Genomic DNA, 24,222 nt, shown 5'->3' with positions numbered 1-24,222 from the left:
TAAGTATGGCCAACCCATGTGCAGTCCCCATATCGACCAAATATCTCCCATACTCTGTGCACTCCACATCCTGTGAGCGTCTGTCTAATCCCATATCCAGAGTGTCCAGCTCTCTCAGCATCTCCTCTGAGGTATCATAAAAGGCTGTCTGGCGGTTGCCCGTCCGCGCATTAAAGTCCCCTAACAGGATGATGTCTCCATCCCTAGAGAACTCCCATATGTCATCATCTAGCACAGAGAAAGGAGACTGCCCTCTAGGTGCTGCATATGTCGATGTACTAGGAGCAAAATAGCATATGGCAATATACAGGAATATGCCTGTGTCGGCCCTCAATCTCACCCACATATATCTGGCCTGATCATCTCTCCGAACGATGTGTAGAAGCGGTTGCAGCTCCTCCCTGAAAAGAACTGCCACCCCCCTGATCCTCTACTACTGTGTACCGATCTCGTCCCCACTCTGCAAGCTATCTCCCATCTGTATCCTGTCACCTATGGCATCATCTGACCAGGGACCTGGTGAGTCTCCGAGTAGAAGACTATATCTCTATCTCTAAAGCTATCCTCAAAGGCACCTACATCAAGTCTGAGGGATCCATTGCAGTTCCAGGCTGCCAGCTTTAATTTGGTCCCATAGGTCTCGCACCGTCATGTAGAGCGTCGCTCCACGATGACCACCCTCCCTTCTCTATAAAATGCTATCTTTCCCTTTTCTCTTGCCGCCCTAAATCTCTGGCATGACTTCCTTCATATGTGCAAGCTATGAAAGAGTAAGATCGTCACCAAGAAAAATGCCTGTATTCTTTAAAGTGGGTCGCCTCTTCTCGAACACAGTATTGGGTCTCGAATACCCTTTGTAGGACCTCCACCATGAATGGTGTATTTGCTTTATTAGAATGATGTAAATCTGTAAATAAAGATTGGTTCTTGACCTGCACTCTTCACCTTGGTTGGAGCACTCCCCTCGGCTGTACTGGCCCTTGGAACACACCTGTCCTTTGTGAATTATGAGATAGAATGATTGTTTTCTGCCTTGGGTAATTCAACTGGAGATTTTAAGGATTATGATTAGTGACACAATGGTTTCATTAAAAGATTGTTTTTTTAAAAGATAGCTGATTCTGTGAAAAAGGCAATTTCTTATTGGGTGTGTAAGTGGTGTGACTAGTTTTAAGTTTGCATGAATATCCGGCTAGGGGGCTTGGGAACTCTTTTCCCTAGTACCCGGGACAAAACCTAACCAAATTCTTAATTGGATCCCATCACTACAGTAGTTGGGCGGTTGGCTAACCCACGGGATTGGATAGACTGGACTGATGGATCCCTAAATGGAGACTCAATTCTGTTATGGTACGATAGATGAAGTAAATCCCGAACAAAAAATGTTTTATGGAAAAGAATCAACGGCTGTGTCTCTCAATGAGGAAAACAGCACTGGTCTCTATGATCCAAGTGTAATCTTTTCCCTGATTTGACTATTGGACTTACGGGTTTGGTCAGATCAGTTCAGTTAGTTAAGGCTTTTGACTACGTTAGAGAAAAGTTATCTTGGAGGAATCGCCCGTGCTTTTTGGGCAAGGGAAGTTTTTTCCGGGTCAATTTTGGAAGAACCGATGGATTAGTCTCTTGTCTGGATATCCGTGCGTGAGGCCCCGAGTGTGGGACCTTGGCCCGTGCAAGAAGTGCTACTTTCACTACTAGCACCCCTGAATTCGTTGCGCGATGGGAACAGGGATCTTACAGCTAGTATCAGAGTGATTTTGGCTAAAGTGGATCAACTGAGAAGCCAAGAATGTTATAAATTTAAGAAGCAGCAGTAAAAGGTTGAAATTGTGTGATGAAACTTATATAAATTGAGATTCAGAATGAAATTCCAAAATTGATAATTGGGTCTTTAGATGGAAGTACTGCAATTATATGGAATCCGTGACTTGCTTGAGGCCTAGACATGATGGAATTTACCTTATAGTTCCAAGGACCCTGACTACCCGTATATACCGGGGGTATAACTGTAGCTCTTTACTGGCAGTATATACGAGTAAATCTAAGATCTTGAAATTATAATCTAAAATGCTATCCAGATGATGAATTCGAATGTGGTTGATATGATTTTAAAATTTTGATTGAGAAGAACTGATGAGTTGAATTGGATTCTGATTGAAAAAATGACGATTCTTGAATTTTTGGTTGAAAAGCGATAAACTGAGTTGAATTGGATTCTTATTGAAAAAATGATGATTCTTGAATTTTTGGTTGAAAAGCGATAAATTGAGCAAAACCACAACAATGAGGATGAATGGGACGATTGTGAGAAAAGGATTTGAATTTTATAATCCAAGTGAATTGTTATGTAATGATGAGTTCTATATAAGGGATCTTTATCCCAGGATTCTGTTGGGTTCGACTATGCTAGTCAGCTAGCCCAAATAGGGGTCGGCCTGTTTTGATTTTCCCACGACTTGTTTTAAATGCAATAAATGCTTTAACCATTGTGTTCACACTGGTTATTGGCTGGCCCACCTTACGCATCATTCTGGCTGCTGGGCAGCCCTGCGCAGTCTATATGGGCAACCCCCATACTTGGCTGACTGGTTGTTGGGCAGCCCTTTGGCCTAGCCACTCGGTTGGGCTGGCCAACAGCCTGCCCAAACCCTCCATGGGCTGGTGGGCAAGGCCTAGGGCCTTGCAGGCCCCTTAGGGTAGCACAAATCCTACCCCATGCGCAGTGCCAACGCATAATACTCTCTTCTAAGGTAGCCCTATGGGTTGGACCCCATCTACATGCAATCCTACATGCTTCTATAGAGGCCTGGTGTCCGGTCACAAACCCAACACACAGATCATTTGACATCATTCGAGAGGGAGACTCATAGTACGGACTGGCCCTGCTTCATGTGAAGGACAATGCACACCTGACCTCAGACATGTAGAGTGGAACCCTAGCTAACTCATCCCGGATTGAGCTTACATGGGACCAATTTTCACTCTAGGCCCTACACCTTCTTGATCAGATATGTCTACGTGGCATCCAAGTGCGGGATGCACGTGACACGTATGAGAGGCCAGGGAGTTTTGCGTCATCCATAGTCACAGGGGACGGAGGGGATGGAGCCTTGGAACGCCGGGATCGCGAAACGGGACGGCGCAAGGACGGGGACGGACGGACGTCCCCCGACGGACGTTTCTCACAGGGGACGGCGACGGGGACGGCGCAGGGACGGGGACGCCTGTCAGGGACGGCACTGTGCGGGGACGGCAGAGAGCCGTTGCGCCTGCCGTTGCTGCGTTTTTGGCCGTTGCGCCTGCCTGCCGCCTGCCGCCTCCTTTCGAGCCGTTAATGGCTGTTGGGCCTTGGCTCTTCTAGCCGTTTATGGCTGTTGGGCCTTGGCTCTTTGAGGCTTGGCCCTCTCTCTCTCTCTTGCCCTTGAGGCTTTCCTCTCTCTCTCTTGTCTATCTATATAAGAACAAGCCTCTTGCTATTTTTCTTGAATGAATTTGTGCCTGCCCGTTTCTAGCCGTTTATGGCTGTTACTTCTTGTTGCTATTTTTCTTGAATGAATTTGTGCGCTCAACGCACAAAATAATAGGATGTTTTGCTGCCGACCATTGAAAAAATCATCACGATTTTGAGTTTGTTTCAAGCTTCGGGGGCGCAGAAATTTAGAGAGAGTAGTGTAAGAACATGCTATCTATATGGTGCTGTCTCAAACACATTGCATAGACTGTCTCTCTAGCCTCTAGTCTTCAGCACTTTTTTGTCATTGACTCATTTGAGTCCGTCCATGTATTTTGCCTCCTTAAGGCTTAGTCCTAACTCCTGAGTCCTGACTCTTGAGTCATGACTCATTTTGTATCTACTTAATTATTAATATGACTCAAAAGCTTACCATTTTAGTGTAAATTTGTGCTCATTTTGATGTACTTCCAAAGTAGATTAAGTGTAGAGTAGAAAAAAAAAAGTGTTTTTTGAGTGCCGTTCCCTCCCCCGTCCCCGTTCCCTACTTATGGCCGTCCCCCGTCCCGTCCCCGTCCCCGTCCCCCGTCACCATCCCCCGTCCCTTGTGACTATGGCGTCATCCATACTGAGGCCAAGATTCGTGTCACCTATAGGAGGCCAGGCCTCATGTCACCTGTAGTGTGACCAAGACGAGGAACCCATTGTCAGGATCCCAATTTAGGCTTCCCACTGAGCCAATTTCGTGCTCGGGAAGACTTGCTATTTACAAGTTCCGAGAATGGGAGATATATCCATTGCATAATGCATGTGTCACATGCATACCCATCATGTGTAAAAGTGACATGGCATCATCAAGCATCCATAAACATCAAGCAGGACATGTAAGCATTTTTTAGCATATGCAAACATGTGTTTGGGGCTGTTTAGCACCAACATCAGCACATTAGGCATCATCAACATTTAGAACAGTTATAGCATCAGGTCGGGGCTGTTAGCACCAGCCGACAGCAATTTAACAGTAGCCGACAGCCTTTAAATACATTTATTGCAAGTCATGAGGTTGTTGAAGGCAGCCAACTGCAGTTAGCTACCCGACCCGCAGTAGTCACCCATATATAAGCAATCGCATCACTTCAGCAGGCATCATCTGGATCTCTTCAGCATTTTCCTTCCTAGCAGACAAGGGGTACAGTACAGCATACAGGCAGCATCAGATCTCATCTCTCCTCAGCGTTTTCCATCCATGGAGCTAGAAAGAAGCAAATCAGCAGTATAGACAGCATATTCAGCATTCAGTCCGTCTCCTACCTCCTGCATAGAGGGAAGCTGCATTCAAGTGGTAGCAGCAGGGAACATTCAGTCCTCATCATCAGCATTCAGCCTATCCCTCTCATCCCGAGAAGGATCTTCATCTATCATAGATCTATTTATAGATCTTCATTGTAACAATTCATTTTAATATAGCTGCATTGCATTGCATTGACAACTTTGTCTTATCTATTGAGCATCATTAAGTGAAGTTTAGTGTAGCCTAAGGTTGTGATTACTACGATCAATCTCTCACATGTCACAGCATGTGCATATATCTTTGCTTGCTTGAAACTAATTTCGCATGACTTGTTTTCATGTGACTGCCTGCTATGATGTGTCCAGTTCCCGAGTAGGTGACGCCCACCCGTGAACCGTGCAAAAGCTATGTATTTTGACGTGGTTTGTGGCATGTGCACAAGTGAAGTATCTTGTTTAACCCTTTAAATATTGGCCAAAGGTTTTATAGCCTTTCGGTGTTCAGACTTCATTAAAGTCTAGACTGCCCACTAGATTGTGCCCGGGGCACAAGGGCCATGTGTGGGTGTAACTATTTGGCCCTCCTAGCTCTATTTCGCATGATGAAACCCATGCCCGGACATCAAAAAGGTGGAAGGAGACATGTGGATAGAGTCCATAAGATTTGATTAAGAAAAAGCACCATTCTTAGTCAAAAAAGCAAGAAAAAGCAAAAAGTCAAACAAGGTTGACCGCGAGCCAAGAGCACCATTGGAAAGAGGAGACTGAGCCGCGGACCAAAAAGCTAAAAGGCGCTTTCTCAAAAAGTAGCTCCTTAAAGCCAAAAAAGCAAAGGACCAAAAGTTGAGTAATATTTTATTAATAAAAGTAAAAAGAAAAGCAAAGGCAAAAAGGAAAAAGCAAAGCATAAAAAGGCAAAGCAAAAGCATGGACAAGCTTTTGGCAAAAAAGTAGATCCCTTTTCAAGTATAAAAAGACTTGAACCTCTCTTGTAGTATCATGAAGGAGATCGTGGAGTGTGTGTGGGCATCATTATGATCATGGAGAGCTTCTTCTTCGCCATCAACACCTTCTCCAACTTGCTTTTCAGATGTACGATCAACCCTAGACTTATATGCGCATATGCATGGGCGATATGGACGCGTGTACGAAGCTGCACGGACGTGTACGGAGCTGTATGGGCAAAAATTTCAAAAACCCTAAAACTGCTCCAAAAATCCTAAAAACTGCTTTTTGGATGTTTTTATCGCCCAAAAACCATTAAAACGGGTTTTATATCAGTTTTCTTGCCAGAAAGAGCTTTTCCATGGTTTTCTTCATCGACAAGGTTGTAGGAGTTGTGGAGATTACTCGTGGGAACTTGGACTACTTGAACTTGGATATGAACTTGGACATAGAGCTTGGATATGGTTGGACATGGAGCATAGACATGGAGAACCTCAACATAGAGCTTGGGCATGGAACTTAGATATATAGCTTGGACATGGATCTGGACTTGGACTTGGTTTTGGATTTGATTTAGACTTGGAACTTGGACTTGGATTCATTGGATTTGGATTTGGTACTAGCCCGGTGAGAGATACTTGTGGGTCATCCCCGTGGTGTGCTCGGCATCAGAGATCTTGTGCCTCGACATCTACATCGACGTGTATATTCTACATCAGCATATCTATTTGTTTTGTATGCATTGATTGTATTGATCTTGGCCAACGTGCCCGTGGATTGTTCCTGAATAAATTCCTAAAAGGGAGCGGGGCCTGTTCCCCGCTCAATGTGGTGTACTGTGCAAGATCCCTATTCCCTTCTATCTCTCCCCTCACTCTCTCTATATCTTTATCTCTTGGACACGTGGTTGAGTCTGTCACTGCACGCCCCACTAGGCTTACAGTGGTATCAGAGCAGGATTTCTCTTGAAGAAACTTTCTTGGGGTGACAGAGCCATGTCAAGAGCAAAGGGAGACCAAGGGCCTCACGAAGGGAATAACTAAGAGGCTGATCCAAGACTTCAAGATGGGAACCAAGGTCATCAAAAGAGTATCATGACTTTCAGTGTTCATGCAATTTCTCAAAGACGAAGAAGTCCTTGCTTGGAGAACCAAGAGGGAACAGGATCAAAGAAGGGCTCAAATGCTTGAAGATTTGATCAAGGATCAAGCCACCAAAGCCAAAGGAGTTGAAGCTGCTAAAGCTCATCTCAGAAGGATATAGAGCTACTTGGTCTATTTCTCGTGGAGGAGACAAGGAGGCCATTCCTAAGCCTGCTATCTCAGATGCCGCTTCTTCAGGACACCTAAGGGAAAGAAGGGACACTTGGCTGCAAATTGTCTCGACAAGCCAAAGCAAGAAACCAGAGAGATTGGAAGATCATTAGATTGACATCATGCTAGGAAGTTCGACAAGTGGTTTACATTGGTGCTTAGCCCATTGCATGTTTCGACATATAAAGCCATGGAATCTTTGTGGACCAAAGCTGAAACATAACACTTTTGAAGCATTGAGACTTTATGCTAGCAAGGGATCAGTGTTGGTTATTTTAGATCTTTTTGTGGTTGAACATGATGGGATTGCATTGGAGCAGTCTTGAACCAAAAAGGCCATGCTATGGCCTATGAATGTCAAAGACAAGAAGGAAGCATATGCATTATCTCGGAGACCCTTGAGCCATGCAGTTTCTTTGGATTACCATATGGACTTCACTTTGATGAAGGATCTTTATGCTACCAAAGAGGATTTCAAACATGTGTTGGAACAGATTGTAAAATAGAGATTTGGTGACTTCTTAAGTCATTAAGAAGGGTTTTCTTATGATTCAAACCCAGGATATGTACAACACAAGGAATTGAGACCAAAGTAATGGAAGAGTGCCATGCTCCTTCCTACATGGCATAGAGACACCTTGACTACACTTCAAGCTTTGGAGAGCTACCTTTTATTGGCCTAGTATGAGAAAGACATTGACCTTTATGATTCGAGAATGTTTGGTTTGTCAGAAGGTCATGTTTGATCGACAAACACCAGCAAGACTATTGCACCCATTGAATGTTCTATGGGAGAGTATTGTTATGGATTGGATTGCCAAAGTCAGGGAATGATGGTATATGGATCTTTTTCAGGATACTAAGAAGATCAGCCATGTATGTCATCGGTTGGACCTTTCAAATCATTGGAGGAAATACAATGTTTTCCATGACAGTTTATTGAAACCATGTATAGATGACCCCGAGAGCAACTCGTTTTGAAGAATCCACCAGGGGTGGAAGAGTCGGAACAAATTGAGTTTCATTTTGTGAGAAAAAGAGAAAAGACCGTGGTCAGAAAGTTCCTCTTGGAATTCGAGAATTATTTGCTATTGGATGTCAAATGGATCCTAGAAAAGTCCTTCAAGGACTATTTAGATCTACTTCGAGCTTATGAGGAAGTGGTTGGTCCAGATGTATTTGAAGTACATATATAAACGTCTTGCGATCAAGACAGATTCAAGAGGGAGAGATTGTGCCTTTAGCCCTCTTCCTTGTATATATACTGGAATTGATCATTATCCTACTTATAATGGTTATTTGGACATGCTCTAGTTTGGGTGGCAACGATGCCCGATAGCCCAAGGAGCAAGATTTGTATATGGGAGGCAACGATGCCAAATGACCCATTGGACGGCAACGATGCCAAAACGAGATTTGTATATGGGAGGCAATGATGCCAGATATATTGGACTTCGCAGTCGGGCGGTCATTGTGACCAGATGGCCCAGATGACTGTATTGGACTTCGCAGTTGGACAGTCATTGCGACCGGATGGCCCAAAATGACTGTCACGTGCATCCCGCACTTGGATGCCACGTAGACATTTCTGTCCAGAAGGTGCAGGACCTGGGATGGTGAACTGGTCCCATGTGAGCCCAGTCCGGGACGAGTCAGCCAGGGATCCATCTCAGTCGTCCGAGGTCAGGTGTGCATTGTCCTACACGTGAGTCCAAGGTCAGGTGTGCACTGTCCTGCACATGAAACAGTGCCAATCCGCGCTGTGAGTCTCCCTCTGGAATGATGTCAGATGTTCTGTGTATCTAGTTTGCAACTGGATGCCAGACCTCTGTGGGCATGTAGGTTTGCATGTAGAGATGGGGCCAGCCCATAGGGCTACCCCAGTGCGAAGGTTTGCACTTGTAGTGTGGGCATGGGGGAGGTGTAGAACCACCCCCAAGGGGCCAGGAGGGCCCAAGCTGTGCCCACCAGCCATGGCATGGGCTGGAAGGGCTGTCGGCCAGCCCTAGTGCTGCTGGACAGGCAGCCGACAGGGCTAATAACCCTACCCAGCAGGTCAGCCAGGTACCTGTAGGGGGCAGTCCCACACCCATGCGCAGTGTGCCCAGCAGCCTGGCACTGTCCCAGCAGGCATGCGCAGAGTGGCCAGCAGTTTGCACAATGTGAAAGCACTTTATTGCTAAAGACCTAGTCGTGGGGCTTTATGAAGCTGGCCGACTGGATGATAAAGGGAGTATAAATACTCCAGCCAAGAATCAATGAAGGCATCTCATAATTCACCAAGTGCTCAAGCAAAAAGGGGCCAGGACAGCCAAGAAGTTGCTAACGCAAAGGGGTGAAGGACTGAAGGTCAAGGGCAGGATTCTCCAGCCAAGAAAAGGTCAAGTTTCTGTATTTTGTTTTCAGATTTACATCATTCTAATAAAGCAAATACACCATCCGTGGTGGGGGCCCTACAGAGGGTAATTGGGACCCAATACTGTGTCCTCTCCATCTCCCCCTTCTCTCTCTATTTTCTGCACATCTCCTTTCAGTTTGTGCGTTAATTCCGTCGCGAAAAGAGTGTTGGTTTCTGAGTTTTGAAGTACCGATCCTTCTCCGAAGCTTCCGCATATTACAGTGGTATCAGAGCTCACTTCAAGGACAAAGATTCAGCAAAGAAAACCAGAAAATTTTTTCGCTCGTGTGGTTGGTTTTTAGACGCCGGTGGACTAGCCCTTTCAGAGTGACTCCTGTCCCTCGAAGGACGGTTGGTTTTTAGCCTCCGGAAGCCTCCGGAAGTCTCCCACACAGATAGTGGATGGTCAGATTGCGTTTCGGAAAGGAATTGCATTTTCCCCCTATGGCGAGTTTCGGCGACGAGAGAGAACCAGAACCATGGGACCAGAGTGCACCAGGCAGCCCAGCTAGGGCAACCGGCTTGAGTGTCACAAACATGTTCCAACAGATGATGCGAGCAATCGCAGACCAGACAACCAAGTTGGATGAGCAGAAGGCGCGGATTTTGGCTCTGGAGGAGCGTTCTCGCTCTCCAGCGTCGCGTTTTCCATCTCCTCCTCCCTCTCCTTCCGTATCCCAAATACCAGATCCTCGTCACACAGGGACCCTCTCGCGGGGTCACAGTCGCAGCCAAGCTCCTTGCTTGAGATGCAGATGCGTGCATTGGAGATTCGACAACGAGAAGACGACGCCATGCGACGAGTGGAACACGAGCGTTACCTCAGAGCTTTGGACGCCAGATTGACACCGGCGGCGCCCAAGAATCATTTTCCCGAGAAAATGAATTTCAGTAAGTATAATGGTAAACTCGATCCCACTACTCTTTATTCATGGTTACATCAATTTGAAGCTTACTTTGCCGCAGTTAGGAAAACAAATACTGACAAAGTGATCTTAGCTAGTTGGTACTTGGAAGGTGAGGCCATTCCTTGGTGGACTCAGTGGGCTCATGCCCACACCAGAGCAGGTATGGCAGCTTATGTGTGGGACGAGTTCGTCCGTGACCTTAAGCAGCGGTTTCTACCGCCCCACTACCTTGAGCGACTCGAAGACGAGTTCAGGGGAGCGCGTCAGAACGCGCAACCAGTCCTTCAGTTTGCCAATAAAATTTCGACCTTGTGTCTGCAATTAGGCTTATCTGATACGGACAAGAAAGGGCAGTTTTTGTATGGCCTGGACACGCAAATCCAATGGGAAGTGCGTATGTTTAGGCCAGCCACCTTTGAGGACGCACTCTCGCTTGCGCAGAGTGCAGAAATGAAACACAATGGTGGCAAGCCCAAGACTTCCCAGACGGCTTCTCCCAAGGCTAACGCCTCGGGGGCCAAAAGCCAGAACCAGACGGGGTCTTCCCCAAGACAGAGCCCGGGAGCCTCTGGCTCCAAGAACTCGAACAATGCGTCTAAGCTTACTCCAGACCAGAAAGCGGAGGCAGGCAAGACAGGTGGCAAGTTGAGTGCTGAGGAGCTTTCTCAGTACAAGAAGGAGGGTAGATGTTTCTTTTGTCACACAAAAGGACATACTTCTCGGGATTGTCCGAAGAAGCCTCCAAAGGCCGCCGCCGCCTCCACAGCTTCCACACAGACCCCAGCGGCTACCCCTAGTTCTTCAACCCCCGGTGCTTCAGTTGGAGCAATTATTAGCCGGGAGCTCGAAGATAAGCAGAAGAGCGCCCATGACCAGGAGTATGAGCGCAACGAATTGCTCAAGTCCTTTGGCTACATAGGTGGCCAGAGAGTCGTTGTCTTGTTTGACAGCGGCAGCACGGAGGATGTGATCACGGAACAGGCCGCTAGGCATGCCCGTTTCGAGCTGACTCCGGTGGACAAACAAGTTGAGGGTTTTAGCACAGGTATGACAACGAGCGTCAAGTATAAAGCTCTAGGTGCTAAGTTAGTGATTCAGGGCATAGAGTTTGTGCGTGACTTTATGGTTGCCCCTCTTGTAGGAGCAGACATAATTTTGGGTATCCAGTGGTTTCACAAGTTTCTTCCTGATGTCAAGTGGGACAAGCACACGTTCCAAATCGATCGGAATGTGTCAAACACCCCGGTGACCATTAAGTGTGAGCCAGGTATTCCAAACTTTCCGCTCATAAGCCACTTGCAGGCTAAGCGAGCAGTCAGGAAAGGCGCACAGTGTGCGATGATTTACATCCAGACAGCCCAGACGGTGGCCAGTGCTTCCGAGAAGTACTCGGTTCTCCATGAAAAGTTCCAAAAGATTTTTCTTCGGGACAGTCTCCCTCCCCAGCTCCCCCGGTCCAGACCGGAGGATCACAAGATTGACCTCCTCCCAGGCTCGGAACCCCCGAGCAAGTTTCCGTATCGCCTTTCTAAGGCAATGGAATCGGAGTTGGACCGCCAACTCCAAGAATTGTTGCAAGCTGGCTTCATCCGCCCCAGCGTCTCGCCATTTGCAGCACCGATCTTGTTTGTCAAGAAGAAAGATGGGTCTTCTCGGTTGTGTGTCGATTATCGTGCACTCAACAAGCTGACTATCAAGAGCAGATTCCCGATGCCTCGAATTGACTATATTCTCGAGAGGCTGAATGGAGCTAAGGTGTTCTCCAAACTGGATTTAAAGAGTGGGTACCACCAGGTACGGATTGTAGAGGGGGACATCCCCAAGACAGCCTTCCGTACAGAACGGGCCCACTATGAATTTGTGGTCATGCCATTTGGATTGACGAACGCCCCCGCTACCTTTAACCGCATGATGATGCGTATTTTCCGGGAGTTGATTGGAGAGAGTGTGTTCATATTTCTGGACGACATACTCATATTTTCAGCTACAGTTGAGCAGCATGACATTGATGTGGAGAAAGTCCTTAAGTTGCTAGAAAGCAACGAGCTCTATGTCAATGAAAAGAAGTCAGAATTTTATCTGTTCGAGGTACATTACTTGGGATATATAATTAGTGCTGAAGGCATTCGACTTGATCCGGCTAAAGTGGCCGAGATTGTTAACTGGGAAGTACCTCAGACCGCTTATGACATTAGATCATTTGTGCGTATATGCCAAGCATATTCCACCCACATTGACAAGTTTTCTGATCTCTCGGCAGACCTCACCGATCTGCTAAAGGGAGTGAAAACAAAAAGGCAAAAGATTCGAATGACTCCACGAGCGTTGGAGGCATTCCAGAACCTCAAGGTGGCTTTATCAGAAGCGCCTTGTTTAGCCCTTGCCTCGTGGGACGAACCACTTCAAGTGATCACCGATGCGAGTAACATCGCAATTGGAGGTGTATTACAACAGAATGGTCATCCGGTAGCTTACATGTCTCGTAAGTTACTGCCCGCCGAAAAGAACTACTCAGTCTACGATCGTGAACTCCTAGCAGTTATACAGGCCTTGAAACATTGGAAACATTTCCTGTATGGCCGTGACTTCGAGGTTCGCACTGACCATCAGGCATTGTGCTGGATTCAGACGATGCCAAGTGCACAGTGGAGTGATTGACAACACCGCTGGAGTAAGATATTCCAGCAGTTCGGTGGTATGATTGAGTACCTTCCAGGAAAGGCCAATCCAGTGGCCGATGCTTTGAGCAGGAAGGGACAAGTATCTGCGATACAGACCACTAGACTTGACCTTGTTGGTACAGGACTAGAAGACATGAAGCACACGTACGCGGATTCCGAGGAATTCGGTACAAAGTGGGAACAGGCATTGGATGCCACAGGACCATGCCATTTTCTGATACGCGATGGTTGGCTTTTCTACAAAGGCCGACTATGTGTCATGAAATCATTCCGGGCAGCTCTTCTCCATGATGCCCATGACGCCATTACAGGTGGTCATAGGGGCATGAATTCGACTCTGGAGAAATTAGAACGGCAATCCTATTGGCCAAAGATGAGGCGTGATGTGTTTACATATGTACAACACTGTGACATTTGGGGCATGAATTCGACTCTGGAGAAATTAGAACGGCAATCCTATTGGCCAAAGATGAGGCGTGATGTGTTTACATATGTACAACACTGTGACATTTGTCAAAAGGTGAAAGCTCCTCGTGGAAAGAAGATAGGGTTGTTACAGCCTTTGCCAATTCCTAAGGGTCCTTTCCAAGACATTTCAATGGACTTTGTCACAAATCTGCCTCCCAGTCCGAGTAAGCGTAATACGCAGTGTTTAACTATTGTTGATAGGTTCAGCAAATTTGTTATGCTTATTCCTTGCAGGGCCAATGTGACCGCCGAGGATGTTGCCCAGTTATTCATTCGGCATTGGTACCCGATTGGCGGGATTCCTAGAACCATAGTGTCAGACCGAGATGCCAAGTTTACCAGTCATTTTTGGAGGGCATTGTTTGATAATTTTGGTACTAAGTTGAATTTTTCCAGTGCATTCCACCCACAGACAGATGGCCAGACAGAGATATACAACCAGTTGGCCTTTGATGTGCTGAAGTGTTATGTCCACGATCAGCAAGGTAAGTGGGAATCGTTTTTGCCTTTAGTTCAAGCTGTTTTGAATGACTCTTTTTCTTCAGCTATTGGCAGGACTCCATATGAGGCAGCGTTTGGAAGGCCTTTCCAGTCGTTGTTAACCAGGACTTCGTCTTCAGTACCGGAGGCGAACAAAGTGACGGAGTATTACCAGGAGATCCTAGAGTCCGTTAAAAACAGATTGGCTAAAGCGCAAGAGGCCTACACTCGACAGGCCAATAAAGACCGAAGGGACATGAAGTTTTCGGAAGGGGATTGGGTGTATCTTCGGATTATGAAGCAAAGATTGAAGCAAGTGGGCAAACGATGCCAAAGTTGTCTTTCAGGAGCTTCGGACCATTTCCCATCCGGAAAAAGATTAATGAGGTGTCTATGCAGTTAAAGCTACCTCCGAGTTGGACTATGCACGATGTATTTCATGTCAGTTGGTTAAAGCCATATGCAGGTCCACCCCCTTCAGAGGTCAAAGACGAAGCGGAACCAGACATTATTGATGAAGCAGAAGTAATGGTTCCAGAACAGATCCTTCTGCACCGTTTCAAGCATGGCTCAGGCCGAAGACTACGACAGTTCCTCACGAAGTTTCAGGACCGAGGAACTCATGAAGCGGTATGGCTCGACAAAGAATTTTTCGAAGACTATCCGGCATTATTGACGGATTATTTGGAGGCTATGCAGCTTCCGTCAAGTTGAGCAGAAGGGGATGTCACGTGCATCCCGCACTTGGATGCCACGTAGACATTTCTGTACAGAAGGTGCAGGACCTGGGATGGTGAACTGGTCCCATGTGAGCCCAGTCCGGGACGAGTCAGCCAGGGATCCATCTCAGTCGTCCGAGGTCAGGTGTGCATTGTCCTGCACGTGAGTCCAAGGTCAGGTGTGCACTGTCCTGCACATGAAACAGTGCCAGTCCGCACTGTGAGTCTCCCTCTGGAATGATGTCAGATGTTCTGTGTATCTAGTTTGCAACTGGATGCCAGACCTCTGTGGGCATGTAGGTTTGCATGTAGAGATGGGGCCAGCCCATAGGGCTACCCCAGTGCGAAGGTTTGCACTTGTAGTGTGGGCATGGGGGAGGTGTAGAACCACCCCCAAGGGGCCAGGAGGGCCCAAGCTGTGCCCACCAGCCATGGCATGGGCTGGAAGGGCTGTCGGCCAGCCCTAGTGCTGCTGGACAGGCAGCCGACAGGGCTAATAACCCTACCCAGCAGGTCGGCCAGGTGTAGGGGGCAGTCCCACACCCATGCGCAGTGTGCCCAGCAGCCTGGCTGTTACGACCCTGTGTTTTTCTCTGGACAAGATGCAGATGTGCACGGGGACATGGTGGACAGTGTGAATGGCATCAGGTGGGAGTGAAGATGGAAGCCCATGTGTGAAAGGGGGCAAAAGAGACTTTAATTTAAAAAGGTTTTATAACCTTTGGTGGGGCAAAATTAAAGTTATGAAGGTTTCAAAGCCTTGAGAGACCCCAAGGCAATTTTTAGAGACTACTCCACTTTTGGAGGTTCTGGTCTCTCTCTTGCTTCTCTCTCTTGCTTTTGGGGAGGCGTGCAACTTCTCATGCGTGGAAGGGAGGAGAAGTGGGTCGACTGCATGTTGGCTGCTGGTTGTGGGCTGCGCACATAAGAGCTCGTGCAGATCTGTACGACTGCTCTACAGGTACAGTGTACGGCTGTTGCTGCAGTTACAGTGCATGGCTGCTGCAGGTACAGGCTGCGCAGATCAGGCTGCTACAGGTACAGGCGGCGCAGGCAGGTCAGGTGGCTGCAGTTGCACTTTCAGGCGGCGCAGGCAGGTGTACGACTGCATGCATATGTGTACGGACAGGTACAGCTGGTACAGGCGGTTGCTGTACGACAGCTGATACAGGAGACAGCTACACACGATTTGGTACGGGTGGTTGCTGGTGTCGACCTGTTCGGATAGGTGGTTGCAGGCGTGTGCTTTTTGGAGGACGCCGTGCTTTTGCAGAAAAGTAGACAGAGGCTGGTTTCTCTGGACATAAAGGTGAACAAGGGCTGGTTTTCCATGAACATAGACATCATGTCGATGGCGTTCAACTGATGGAACTTTCAGCTTCTATTTGCTTTGGATTCGGGACTGTTTTGGGACAGTATATGGGCTGTTTTTGTTTGGTTGCAAATTCAGCTTTGTGCTTGAGTTTTTGGCTACAAGTACACGTCACTTGGTTATGTTTCTTGGCATGGGAGTGATGCAAGCTCGCATGGCTGCGTGCTCATGGAGCAGATTGTTTTCTTCCTGCTAGAAAGGAACAGAGGGACCTACAGTTATGGGCATCTCTATGTTGCCAGATGTTTCATGAGGGAACAGGCAACTAGATGTATGGAAACAGAACAGAAGTTTCAAAGGGAAACAGGCCTAAGGGTTTCATGTGGAAACAGGTCGTAGGTTTTCTCGAGGAAACATGTTTTTGGGTTTCTCCAGGAAATAGGTCACATGCAGGCAAAGGGTACAGGAATGGACACATGTTTGGTACAGCCTTGCTACTGACAAGACAGGGGACAGGGAATCCATGACAGAGATGGATAGTACCCTTGGATGGTAGAGAGGGTTTGTACAGGTGTGTCGACTGTACGTTATGCTGTGCTGTGATACTCTTCTGAGAGACAGTTTGGGAGTCTGTGTTGTGATACAGGAGCACTGGATGTGTCAGGGTGTGATGCTGTTCATAGTGTGAGAGGCTATGGATGGTTGTGGCAGCCTTGATCATGGGAGAAAGCTTCTGTATGCAGGCTCAATGTGAGAAGAGTCTTTCGATATGAACAATGGCTGGACTTGTTTGTGGATGCCGTGTGGACAAGAAGCCAGATGCAGGTTCTTTGCAGGCTTCAGGAGTTCTACTGGGACGGCTGAATTACCAGCCTTATATTGTAATCAAAGCTCTTATATTCAATTAAAGAAATACCGCAAGGGGCGCCACTGCGATTTGGGGCCAATCGGTGTCCGTGTACTATTTGCAGGAGCACTCTAGCTCCCCCTGTTTGTTTTCCTTTTCTAGGTCCTCAATGGTGTTGAAGTGTTTTATGTGCAATTGTTTGTTCCACCGCCCTTTGGTTTCTGAAGGCCGGTTTACAAGGTTCCGTTGCCGGGACACATCGTCGACTTTCTCAAGGAGGCGAGTCCGTGGTTGCTTTGGTCGGGACAATCGCCAACTTTCCTAAGGGGGCGAGCTCGTGGTTGTCTCATGAGAGTCACATCAAAAGCTTCAACATGAGGAAAGTGAAAAGGAAGTGCAGGACACAGTGCAGGATTGTGTCTTTGCCTATATGAGGTGAAGAGCAAGAGCTGAAGATGAAGCTCAGGAGAAAAGACACCAAGGACAAGAAGTAGTCGGCCGGGAACAAGAAGCAGTTGAAGTGTTATGGTGCAAGAGATGCGTTGAAGGCTATGGCTTTCGACAGTTTGTCACCAGTGGTATCTTCACGGAGGCTTCATGGGTTCGGAAGACAGTTTCCTTCTATGTTTAGCAGTGGTGATCTACTATGCTTCATCGAGGACTTGTGCTTACCACTTGGGTGGAGTGCAAGCAGGTTTTGGGTGCCTGAGGATGTATCAGACGAGGCTCAGATGGAAGTGGAGGAACTTGACGAGGTTCTTATTCCTGAGCATATACTGGCACATAAGGAAAGAAAGGTACAGGGTAAGGTTTTCCGTCGCTATCCTGTGAAGTTCAAGAGCTGTTCACTGATGGATACGAAGTGGATGGAGGAGGTTCACTGATGGATGCGGAGTGGATGGAGGAGGGTGACTTAGCAGATTCACCTCAGGAGTTGCAGCTTTATCTTGATGCCTATGAGTTGGAGTCGACTCTTGTTACGGCTCATTCAGGTTCAGCAGAGCATGGGTCTGGAGCATTACCTGATGCTCAAGAGGGGGGTAGCACCTCCACTCCCTTGTTGTTATAGACAGGCTCATTTGTTATCTAGGAGTTGCTTGGTGACATCTTTGTATTCACCCGAAGGTACTGAGGCTGACAGTACATCTGCTTATGGGACTTCTATGATATTGTGTACTAGTCACAGGAGATGGTGGTTGAGTAAGGTTCACAGTCGCGCGCACCTGGAACTCTAACTGCAACTATGGATAACTCTATGGAGGACATAAGTCTTGCGAGCAGTCCTAGCGTTGGTTTGGTTCATGGAAATATGGATCGAACTCTATTTGTGCATGTATGCATACACTTTTTGAGGTAGAGGTATTTTTGTATTCTGGTGCCATTGGATCCTGGTACCATTGAGAATACATTGGGAAATACTCTGCATTGTGTCATGTGCTGCATGTATGTTTGTATGATACATCAAGTGCTTTATTATGTTCATGGATGCACCATTGGGTGTAACTCCTGCGGGATGGCCATGAGACATATGTGGGAAAGTACTTGGTAGATGTAGTGTTTGGATGCATTGAGTGCTTGCATATGCTCATGTTTTACCTTCAGTCGTGGGTCCTGCGGGATGTCCATGGGCGTAAGGCTTGCGAGCAGCCCTTAGACTGTTACTTTGGAGTAGGTAGAGCATTTTGAGGAGCATATTGTTTGCGAATGCATATGTGTGTCATGCATATCTGTGTCATATGTAGAATGATGCGTGGTTTTGTTTTTGGCTAACACCGTTAACGTGTTTCCATTTGGTTTTAGACTTTTGCTGTAGGTTCTGAAGGAACAAGCAAGAGGACAGTGTGGCTTATTGTGCAGGATGATTATTTTATCACCCAGATGCATTGGAAGGCCATTGTTTTTGCCATATGGGGTATCTTTGCTCATGAGATGCTTTACTGTGCCATTGAGTGCAATCGAGGACGCTTGCCATTTTTCAAGAGGGGGGTATGTTACGACCCTATGTTTTTCTCTGGACAAGATGCAGATGTGCACGGGGACATGGTGGACAGTGTGAATGGCATCAGGTGGGAGTGAAGATGGAAGCCCATGTGTGAAAGGGGGCAAAAGAGACTTTAATTTAAAAAGGTTTTATAACCTTTGGTGGGGCAAAATTAAAGTTATGAAGGTTTCAAAGCCTTGAGAGACCCCAAGGCAATTTTTAGAGACTACTCCACTTTTGGAGGTTCTGGTCTCTCTCTTGCTTCTCTCTCTTGCTTTTGGGGAGGCGTGCAACTTCTCATGCGTGGAAGGGAGGAGAAGTGGGTCGACTGCATGTTGGCTGCTGGTTGTGGGCTGCGCACATAAGAGCTCGTGCAGATCTGTACGACTGCTCTACAGGTACAGTGTACGGCTGTTGCTGCAGTTACAGTGCATGGCTGCTGCAGGTACAGGCTGCGCAGATCAGGCTGCTACAGGTACAGGCGGCGCAGGCAGGTCAGGTGGCTGCAGTTGCACTTTCAGGCGGCGCAGGCAGGTGTACGACTGCATGCATATGTGTACGGACAGGTACAGCTGGTACAGGCGGTTGCTGTACGACAGCTGATACAGGAGACAGCTACACACGATTTGGTACGGGTGGTTGCTGGTGTCGACCTGTTCGGATAGGTGGTTGCAGGCGTGTGCTTTTTGGAGGACGCCGTGCTTTTGCAGAAAAGTAGACAGAGGCTGGTTTCTCTGGACATAAAGGTGAACAAGGGCTGGTTTTCCATGAACATAGACATCATGTCGATGGCGTTCAACTGATGGAACTTTCAGCTTCTATTTGCTTTGGATTCGGGACTGTTTTGGGACAGTATATGGGCTGTTTTTGTTTGGTTGCAAATTCAGCTTTGTGCTTGAGTTTTTGGCTACAAGTACACGTCACTTGGTTATGTTTCTTGGCATGGGAGTGATGCAAGCTCGCATGGCTGCGTGCTCATGGAGCAGATTGTTTTCTTCCTGCTAGAAAGGAACAGAGGGACCTACAGTTATGGGCATCTCTATGTTGCCAGATGTTTCATGAGGGAACAGGCAACTAGATGTATGGAAACAGAACAGAAGTTTCAAAGGGAAACAGGCCTAAGGGTTTCATGTGGAAACAGGTCGTAGGTTTTCTCGAGGAAACATGTTTTTGGGTTTCTCCAGGAAATAGGTCACATGCAGGCAAAGGGTACAGGAATGGACACATGTTTGGTACAGCCTTGCTACTGACAAGACAGGGGACAGGGAATCCATGACAGAGATGGATAGTACCCTTGGATGGTAGAGAGGGTTTGTACAGGTGTGTCGACTGTACGTTATGCTGTGCTGTGATACTCTTCTGAGAGACAGTTTGGGAGTCTGTGTTGTGATACAGGAGCACTGGATGTGTCAGGGTGTGATGCTGTTCATAGTGTGAGAGGCTATGGATGGTTGTGGCAGCCTTGATCATGGGAGAAAGCTTCTGTATGCAGGCTCAATGTGAGAAGAGTCTTTCGATATGAACAATGGCTGGACTTGTTTGTGGATGCCGTGTGGACAAGAAGCCAGATGCAGGTTCTTTGCAGGCTTCAGGAGTTCTACTGGGACGGCTGAATTACCAGCCTTATATTGTAATCAAAGCTCTTATATTCAATTAAAGAAATACCGCAAGGGGCGCCACTGCGATTTGGGGCCAATCGGTGTCCGTGTACTATTTGCAGGAGCACTCTAGCTCCCCCTGTTTGTTTTCCTTTTCTAGGTCCTCAATGGTGTTGAAGTGTTTTATGTGCAATTGTTTGTTCCACCGCCCTTTGGTTTCTGAAGGCCGGTTTACACTGGCACTGTCCCAGCAGGCATGCGCAGAGTGGCCAGCAGTTTTGCACAATGTGAAAGCACTTTATTGCTAAAGACCTAGTCGTGGGGCTTTATGAAGCTGGCCGACTGGATGATAAAGGGAGTATAAATACTCCAGCCAAGAATCAATGAAGGCATCTCATAATTCACCAAGTGCTCAAGCAAAAAGGGGCCAGGACAGCCAAGAAGTTGCTAACGCAAAGGGGTGAAGGACTGAAGGTCAAGGGCAGGATTCTCCAGCCAAGAAAAGGTCAAGTTTCTGTATTTTGTTTTCAGATTTACATCATTCTAATAAAGCAAATACACCATCCGTGGTGGGGGCCCTACAGAGGGTAATTGGGACCCAATACTGTGTCCTCTCCATCTCCCCCTTCTCTCTCTATTTTCTGCACATCTCCTTTCAGTTTGTGCGTTAATTCCGTCGCGAAAAGAGTGCTGGTTTCTGAGTTTTGAAATACCGAAGCTTCCGCATATTACAATGACTGTATTGGATTTCGCAATCGAGCAGTCATTGCGACTAGATGGCCCAGATGGCTATATTGGATTTCATAGTCGGGCGGTCAATGCGACCAAATGGCCTAGATGACTACTATTGATGAACTCTCAGGTGGTCCTAGTGACCAGATGGCCTTGAGGATAGTCTGAGCGGTCCTGGTGGCCAAATGGCTCTTCACGGTTTCGATGAAATCAAATAGGACAATCCATGAACAGGAGGATCATTACTTGTGCATTGCATACTCATGTATGTTTGAATTTTTTTGACTTTGTGTGCTGTTTTTTATGTGTGGACGATGCTTGGATTTATGGCATGTGATAGTCCACTGAGCTCCAAACTACCTGGCCAGTACCTAGAATACTCAATAGACGCAAATGATGCATACTTGTTTGTTGACTAGTTTGTGTCTAGTTTTTGCAAGGGGTAAGTATGCATTTATTTTATCTAACACATGTGAAAGGCCATGAAGATGTACCATCAAGAAGAAGGACATCAGTCAAAGAAAAGGCATTGAGATATTGCAAGATGAGCAGATGACACCACAGACATGGGGAAAGACCAGATGCACAAGCTCACCAGATGGGGCTAGTACCTTGAAACATATGGATATACTTGATGTACCAGGAACATATGGATATACCAAGGACATATGGATGTACTTGGAAGATATGGACATGCTTGGAATACTTGCGATCCGCAATTGAGGACAACTGCTATGTAAGAGGGAGGGAACGCAACTATTTGGCCCTCCTAGCTCTATTTCACATGATGAAACCCATGCCCGGACATCAGATAGGTGGAAGAAGACATGAGGACAAGGTCCGTAAGATTTGATTAAGAAAAAGCACCATTCTTAGCAAAAAAGCAAGAAAACGCAAAAAGTCAAACAAGGTTGACCGCGAGCCAAGGGCACCATTGGAAAGAGGAGATTGAGCCAGACAAAAAAGCTAAAAGGCGCTTTCTCAAAAAGCAGCTCTAAGGCCTTAAAAACAAAAAAGCAAAGCACCAAAAGTTGAGTAATATTTTATTAATAAAAGTAAAAAGAGCAAAAGGAAAGACAAAAAGAAAAAAGCAAAGCTTAAAAAGGCAAAGCAAAAGCATAGAAAAGCTTTTGGCAAAAAAGCAAAACCCTTTTCAAGTATAAAAAGACTTGAGTCTCTCTTGTAGTATCATGAAGGAGATCGTGGAGTATGTGTGGGCATCATGGGCATCATTATGATCATGGAGAGCTTCTTCTTCGCCATCAACACCTTCTCCAACTTGCTTTTCAAATGTATGGTCAGCCCTAGACTTGTATGGGCATATGCATGGGCGATATGGACGTGTGTACGGAGCTGTACGGACAAAAATTTCAGAAACCCTAAAACTGCTCCAAAAACCCTAAAAACTGCTTTTTGGATGTTTTTATCGCCCAAAAACCATTAAAACAAGTTTTATATCAGTTTTCTTGCCAAAAAGAGATTTTCCATGGTTTTCTTCATCGACAAGGTTGTAGGAGTTGTGGAGATTACTCATGGGAACTTGGACTACTTGAACTTGGATATGAATTTGGACATAGAGCTTGGATATGGTTGGACATGGAGCATAGACAAGGAGAACTTGGACATAGAGCTTGGGCATGGAACTTGGACATGAACATGGAACTTAGTTAGACACATAGCTTGGACTTGATCTAGACTTGATTTTGGATTTGATTTGGACTTGGATTCAATGCATTTGGATTTCGTACTAGCCCGGTGAGAGATACTTGTGGGTCATCCCCGTGGTGTGCTCGGCATCTGAGATCTTGTGCCTCGACATCAGCATCAACTTGGATATATCCTACATCAACATATCTGTTTGTTTTGTATTCATTGATTGTATTGATCCTGGCCAGCGTGCCCGTGGATTGTTCCTGAATAAATTCCTGAAAGGGGGCAGGGCCTGTTCCCTGCTCAATGTGGTGTACACTGCAAGATCCCTATTCCCTTCTCTCTCTCCCCTCTCTCTCTATATCTTTATCTCTTGGACACGTGGTTGAGTTTGTCACTGCACGCCCCGCTGGGCTTACAATGGGCAGCCCAAACTTCAGGCACCCTCTTTGGTCATTTAAACCCTTTTGGTGGCCACTTTGATGTGTGGGCACTTAATGGAGGTGCCCACCATTAATCTTGGTGGGCTATGCCACATGGCATAAAGGGATTGGACCCCACTCCACCTCCTCCCCACCAACCTTTTCCATGACTCACTCCTGCTCTTCCTCCATATCCACGCGCATCACTTTCTTGGGTTTCTTCTCCCTATGCAAGTCGACTTCCACAGAAGTTAAAAAGAAAAGCTGCCAACTGCTCCTTACTGCCATACACAGTACCTGCTGTACCGACCTGCACCCTTTTGTGTACTTGCTGTACCTGGCTGCACCTACTGCTGTGTCCGAACTGAATCTGATGTGTACCTGCTGTACCCAGATGTACCTACTGTACCTGATTGTACCTGCTAAGTACCCATTGTGCCTGACTGCCTACTGTGTACCTGCTGTACCCGGCCGTTTGCATTGCATGGAATATCTGGCTGGAAAGCCCTTGGAACTTTGTACACAAATGAAATACTCCAATAATATACAACAGTATTGAGGGAGGGGAGGGAGGGGGAGGGGGGGTCGGCCCGTTCGCGGCCCCAGTGGTGGTGTACTCTGCAGTCTCTATCTTTGCAGTGTTATCTTGTGTAGAGTTGTATACTTTCAGTTATTTGTTGCACTGTTGCTGGTTCATATTTGTTCACAAGACAGTGTGCCCAGCAACGTTCACACTTAACCAGTGTCATTACAACAACCCACTGTCACCCAACTCAGCACTTTCGAAGGAGGACTATCTAGACCCCCCTCAGCGGGTGAGGGGGTCCACAAACGCAAATGGCACATCAACCCCTCCCCTCTCGAGGCTAAAGAAGGCATTTGTGGCTTTGTGAGAACCACCCTCTTACCCGGCTGCAGTGGCATTGGAGGAACCCCACCCTTCACCCAGAGACCTCAAGCATCCCCCTTTTTTAATAACTGATCCACTGCATTATGCTACAGAAGATCAATGGCACACTAGCTT

The 24,222-nt window shown here is 46.9% G+C and overlaps 1 protein-coding gene across 2 annotated transcripts in view; it reads right to left on the bottom strand.

The window, feature by feature from the left end:
* Window positions 1-24,222, bottom strand: part of LOC147626156 (uncharacterized) — a 38,301-nt gene that overhangs the window by 8,948 nt on the left and 5,131 nt on the right. The gene's annotated exons all lie outside the window — the stretch shown is intronic.

This window comes from Cibotium barometz, chromosome 22 (genome assembly GCF_041138505.1).
Source record: "Cibotium barometz isolate CiBa-2024 chromosome 22, ASM4113850v1, whole genome shotgun sequence".
NCBI lineage: Eukaryota > Viridiplantae > Streptophyta > Polypodiopsida > Cyatheales > Cibotiaceae > Cibotium > Cibotium barometz.
This window is presented reverse-complemented; position numbering and strand designations above follow the sequence as displayed.